This window comes from Gastrolobium bilobum, unplaced genomic scaffold (genome assembly GCF_033153095.1).
Source record: "Gastrolobium bilobum isolate Gb01-03AN ecotype WA unplaced genomic scaffold, APGP_CSIRO_Gbil_v1 utg62301, whole genome shotgun sequence".
In the NCBI taxonomy this organism is placed as follows: Eukaryota; Viridiplantae; Streptophyta; class Magnoliopsida; order Fabales; family Fabaceae; genus Gastrolobium; species Gastrolobium bilobum.
Window position 1 is genome coordinate 84,383 of NW_026895184.1, and position 6,164 is coordinate 90,546.

The 6,164-nt window shown below is 33.1% G+C and overlaps 2 non-coding genes across 2 annotated transcripts; both read left to right on the forward strand.

The window, feature by feature from the left end:
• The first annotated feature begins 769 nt into the window (after positions 1–769).
• TRNAS-UGA (transfer RNA serine (anticodon UGA)) lies at positions 770–851 on the forward strand. The gene has a single exon. It is a non-coding gene; the product is annotated as a tRNA-Ser (tRNA).
• Positions 852–3,960: 3,109 nt separating this feature from the next.
• Positions 3,961–4,042, forward strand: TRNAS-UGA (transfer RNA serine (anticodon UGA)). Its single transcript has one exon. It is a non-coding gene; the product is annotated as a tRNA-Ser (tRNA).
• Positions 4,043–6,164: the final 2,122 nt, after the last annotated feature.

The following is a 6,164-nucleotide window of genomic DNA, read 5'->3' on the forward strand; positions in this document are numbered from 1 at the left end:
TTTGTGTTTTCACTAATACCATCATAACCAAAAGCACAGATTTTACACTACCATCAATAACATAATTTTGTGTAAATTAAGACAAGGTTGTTTCAATTTATATAACAAAAATGATAAGTTCTTTAAATAATTTGGTGAACACAATCACTCCAACCTATAGCAAAAAGTCCAAGAAGTTCAATGAGATTGATTTCAAACATCACCTTAGTAGATAATTTTTTTATCTCATAGAAAATGTAAGAACTTTTTATTCATGCATCACATTTCTAATAATCTTAAAAAATTCGTTATTTCAAACTCCACCTTATATGAGTGTGTTTACATCCATGCTACGCATAATTATTCTCATTTCTCAAGGTATATTCTTCGCAAAACGTCACATTTCCCACCAATATTACACGGACCAAAAAGTCACAATTTCAATCTAATAGTTTGTGTTGTGTAATACAATAAAATATACAGATTTGCACATGGGCTGCAATCTTGACAAATAAAATAGTTAATTAAAACCAATGTGCTTTTCATTATGATGGGGAAGGCTAATCTTCTTATTGTCAATCTAATTGCTAGGCAGCTTTACACATCTTTTAAGAGCAGAACTGGTTGACATCATCATCAACTGAATATCCCCCCAAAAACATAATCAACATATTCATGGAATTATTTTATACAATTTCAATTATACTGGAAGCCTGGGAGTGATTTCTATTATGCTTTAGAATAACCATTAATTATACCAAATATATGATAGGACCTTAGCATCACCGCTGTCGATATGTCCGAGTGGTTAAGGAGACAGACTTGAAATCTGTTGGGCTACGCCCGCGCAGGTTCGAACCCTGCTGTCGACGTTTTCTAACTTTTTTTCACATCTATGGAAAAGTTATGCTTAAAAAATTTGTTCATGCAAATGTGTTCTTGTTTTTTTTTTCTTATTCCTCTTTAAGTTGCCATTTTTTTTTCTTTTTAAATTTTTTCCATCTGTTCATCCTATTAATATATTTCGAGTGGGGTAGAACAATAATGACGGCGTAACTCTTTCTATCAAATAAAATTTGAGCGCTTGAAAATGATAATTTAGTGGTTATATATACTCAAATACGTACGTTAATACTTATTTAAGATTTGGTACACTGCATGCATGTTATGGTATATCTGATGAATAAGTCATCATTGAAGAAAACTTTACGCTCGATATGATTTGAGTAACTGAACTAGCACAGTATTATATACTTAAGGCTAGCTATAGATGAAAAACCGGGTTGGTCCATACTGACAAAAACATGGGTTTCTAAATGCACGACCCATCCTGAAAGTTCATTGCAAGCCGAATGGCCTAACTTGTTTTATAGAGTCCAAAGTTAACTATTCTGTACACAAAATTGCTCATCAGCCCAATTCGGGCCAACTTGGGCAGAATTATATATGGGGGGTGAGGGTTATACCCTTTATTCTTATTTTAAAGATAAATAATTGTTATTACAAAAAAAAAGAGATAAATAATTTTAAAGGAAATTTCTTTTCCCTAATTTTATGGATGGGAAAGAAACAATATAGGTTAATTGAATCCTAGTTGTTCTAGCCGGATTACGTAAGCCCAATGTGTTGGGGACAACAATTATTTTGCCAATGTGTTGGTAAAAAATTTACCGAAATGTCATGCACCAATAAAAATTTATTAAAATATCACATCACCTAACTCGCTAGAACATGCAACGACTTTTCTTTAGAAAAGTGCCACATGGACTGACGTGTTGACTGACCAAACTTGCTACACTGTATAACGAGTTATGTGGCCTTAAAAACGCTGCCACGTGTGCAGACCTAACTCGCTACGTATTGTAGCAAGTTAAGTGACATGACATTTTGGTAAATTTTTATTGATGCGTGGTATTCTGGTAATTTTTTTACCAAAACGTGGCAAGATGGTTGTTGTCCCTAGTATGTTGGGCCAACTATCTAGAGGCTCAATAAAATCCCTTACAAGATATGTCCATTAGTTGAGCACATGAATCTTAATACAAGAGATTCTCCTCTCTTTTCCCAGCTCATTATTGTACACACGATGGTGAGATAGCGTCTCAATGTGATAGTGGAAGCAATGACTAATGATTTTGGCTCAACTTTTCTCTCTTTCATCATTATTAAGGAAAATTCATTCCCCTTGTATAAACATTTCCTCTTGAACAGAAGAGGCACCTTATTCCTAATATTTTTATGAGTTGTTACTCGACTAGATTTTAGAGCCATCGCAGCCTATATACTACCTCTTTCATCGCAGCCATCTTGCAATAACGGTTACGATTTTTTTTTCTTGAACTTTGATCCATACCACTGCTTCTTTGAGCACTTTTATATTGATATATTACACCCCTTGAAAGATATAAACCTAGTTCTTAATCCACACAAATTCACTAATATTATTTTTTTTAACTTTATATCCATTCCTTGTTCTTTCAATGCTTTAGTACATAACTTATTTTTCCATTTTGGAAAAATGTATGTTAAAGTATCTTTGTGAAAATAATTTCTTATATCGGGCAATGAGAACTACAGCCTATGATCTCATTTGGTTAAGGAACTACGCCTTTGCGAACAACGACCCATAAGACTCATTTGAGAGAATTAAGCTGCATTGCACATATCTTCTAACCCGGTCTCTCATGAGAGGACCAAGCATATAAAAATTAATAGCCACTTCATTTGAGAAATTATTCAACGTAGAGAGATCGAGACAACATTTGTTAGTTCCAATGATCCACGTGCAGATATCTTCACTAAAGCTCTCAGAAGTCTGCGAGTAAATTATATTTGTACCAAGCTTGGAACGTATGATATATACGCTTCAGCTTGATGGTGTGTTACAATTATTAGAATATCTGTAAATAATCATATAATTATCTATAGATATTAGTTTTCTTATTTTATTACTGTTGGGATATTCAAGTGTGATGGAGGCCCACATTGGTTGGTAATGGGCTAAGTGAAGTGCATAGAAGTTGATGTGACACGGTGTCCGACCCACTTGATGTGATTTGTCTAACTTAGCCATTGGTGGTGGTCCCCCGCCACGGCCTTCTCCTAGACCGCTTGACAATGGTATTAGTGCCGGGTTGGGCTCAATCTAGCTTGGTGTTTGCTTAGAGGCGAGTTGAGTACTTTGAGTCTGAGTACTCGGTTGAGGGGGAGCATATTAATGTGGGGTTTCACACTTGAGGAGAAAATTGTTAGGATATTCAAGTGTTATTAGACTCACGTTGGTTGGTAATGGGTTAAGTGAAGTCGATATAAGCTGGAGGACCCATGAACCTAATACCTTAAGATTTTGGGTTGTGACATTGTGTTAAACCCACTTGGTGTGATCGGTCTAGTTTAGCCCATTGGTAATGGTTTTTCACCACGGACTCCTTCTTGGACCCGCCTAACAGTAGTATCATAGTCATTATCCTTGAATATCCCAACAATTATAATTTGAGTTAAAGTTTTGGACTTGTCCTTTAAGCTCATTAATTTCTCTATATATTGTACAACTTTATACTTGTTGAATATAGTCTTGTAATATACATAATCCATTATTCTAAATTTGTTCAACTCATTTGTGTTGTGTAATACAATAAAAGATACAGATTTGCGCGTGGGCTGCAACCTTGATAAAAAAAAAACCAATGTGCTTTTCATTATGATGGGAAGGTTAATCTTCTTATTTACGCTTCTTTTAAGAGCAAAACTGGTGGACATCATTATCAATCAACTGAGTATCACCCAAAAAAACATAATCGACAATTTCATGGAATTATTTCAGAAAATTTTAATTATACCATATGCCTAGGAGTGATTTGGAATTTATTAAAATCTTATTTCCAAACTCCTAAATTCTGATATAAAGTGTTGTCAGCTGACGTTGCTTTGGAAAAACAAATAATTATATCAAATATATGACAGGATTTTAGCACCAGGGCTGTCGATATGTCCGAGTGGTTAAGGAGACAGACTTGAAATCTGTTGGGCTACGCCCGCGCAGGTTCGAACCCTGCTGTCGACGCAATTTTTTTTTTTTCACACGTAAGGAAAAGTTATGGTCTCAACTCTCACCGGTTGCTTGTCTTTGGAGATTCTCTTATAGGACAAAGAAATTGTGTGGGATCCATAAACCAATCGTAACGTATCTTTGAATGTGTTCTTGTTTTTTTTACTTATTCCTCTTTAAGTTGCCATATTTTTTGTTTTAGATTTTTTCATTTGTTCATCAATTATCCGATTAATACATCTTGAGCTGAGTAGGACTGCAATAGAGAGCCAGGTTATGTAATTCTGTGACTTCTGTGTATTGGATGGCTCGTTTCATCCAATCCTTTATCTATTAAATAAAAGTTGAGCGTTTGAAAGTGAGAATTTATTGGTTATATATACTCAAATACGTTAAAACTTTTAAGATTTTGTACAATACATTGTATATATGATGCACAAGTTTTTTATTTTTATTTTTATACATAGTGCATAAGTTATTATTAAAGAAAAATTTACGCTTCAATATTATTTGAGTAACAGAACTAGCGCAGTATTATACTTAAGGCTAGCATTATCTACAAATATAAAATCGGGTTGGTCCATACTGACAAAAATATGGGTTTCTAAATGCACGGCCCAAATGGCCTAATCTGTTTTATAGAGTCCAAATTAATTAATTATTCTCTACACAAAAAAGATGATCAGCCCAATTCTGGAAAACTTGGGGGGTTGCCCTGGTATGCTTATTTTAAAGGGACTTTCCCCCCCCTAATTTTATGGATAGGAAAGAAACAGTTTGGGTTATTTTAATCCTAGTATCTTCTCGTTTTTAACTTTATATCCATCCCTTGTTCTTTCAATGCTTTATTGTGTAACTTAATTTGTCTTCTTTTTTTTTTTCCTTTTTTAAATGTGTGTAAAAGTGCCTTTGTGTAAAAAATTTCTTATAACAAGATTCAACAAGTAGCATGAATATTTAACTGAAACAAAACCTTTTCAATTTATTTATTTTATTACAAATTATTTGAGTACATGAAACTTGCTATTGATGCAACCCAGATGGAATCTTCACCATACAGATTGCTTGGCCGGTCGGATATACTTAATTGTCCTTTTCTTTTTCTAATTTTTGTATATAATGTCGAATTCGAATGTTTAGCTTGTAAGTAATCAAAAAGTGTCCTTCCTTACTCTTTCAAATCAAAATAGCTACCAAAAGCAAGCATCTTTCCAAATTGTCTTTTCACTTTCTTTTTATATGCATATTGTGATATAATTCGTCATTAAACTAATTTATTTATCCCTTAAAGCTACTTTATTTGATACATCAGCTTCCTATAATCTTATCCATCGCGTAATCATCCACCAAGGCACACATCTAATTGAAGCATGCCTACGTGTACTTAGGCCCACACATGGGTCAGGTCAATTTAGTTACGAGGGAAAAATATAAATTAATTAGAATATAAACCGAATTAATTGAATCTGTTAGAATTTTGAACACCGAATAATATCTAAAACTATATTTATACATCATGTCATGCACTAAATTGTCGTCCGAAACATGTGAGAAATGGAATATATTATTTGGGAAAAACTAATATTATGTAACATGATATAAAAAAATTTACCCACTCATACATTGGTTTCCGCACTAGCATTTTTTATTTTTTGTTTTTATTATATGTATGGGACCTACATGCATCTTTCTTTGAGTAGGAAAAATTGGTTAGGTTATGTTACATGATAGTAACTTTACCCATATTATTTTATGTTCCATTTCAATATCATCACGTCTCAATTTTCTTAGTTATTGAATGACGGATCATCCGTTACAATTTTAATGACAAATTTTGTAAAACAGAAAAAAAAAATGAACATTTTAATTACTGATCATTAATCAGCTATTTCGTTAATCTATTAATAAATGGGAAAAAGATTCGTTTACAATTTTTTTTTACAAATAACACTAAGTATGACCGATCAGACACTCTTGATTGAAGTATGACCGGTCATACTTAGTGTAGTTTGTAAACAAAAAATTTATAAATATAATCTTCCTATGATAAATAATTGAGAAGATATGATCATTTTAATTCGAGAAATAAAAAAAAAAATTCATTCTGCCGCACCATACAACAAGAATCACAACTCAG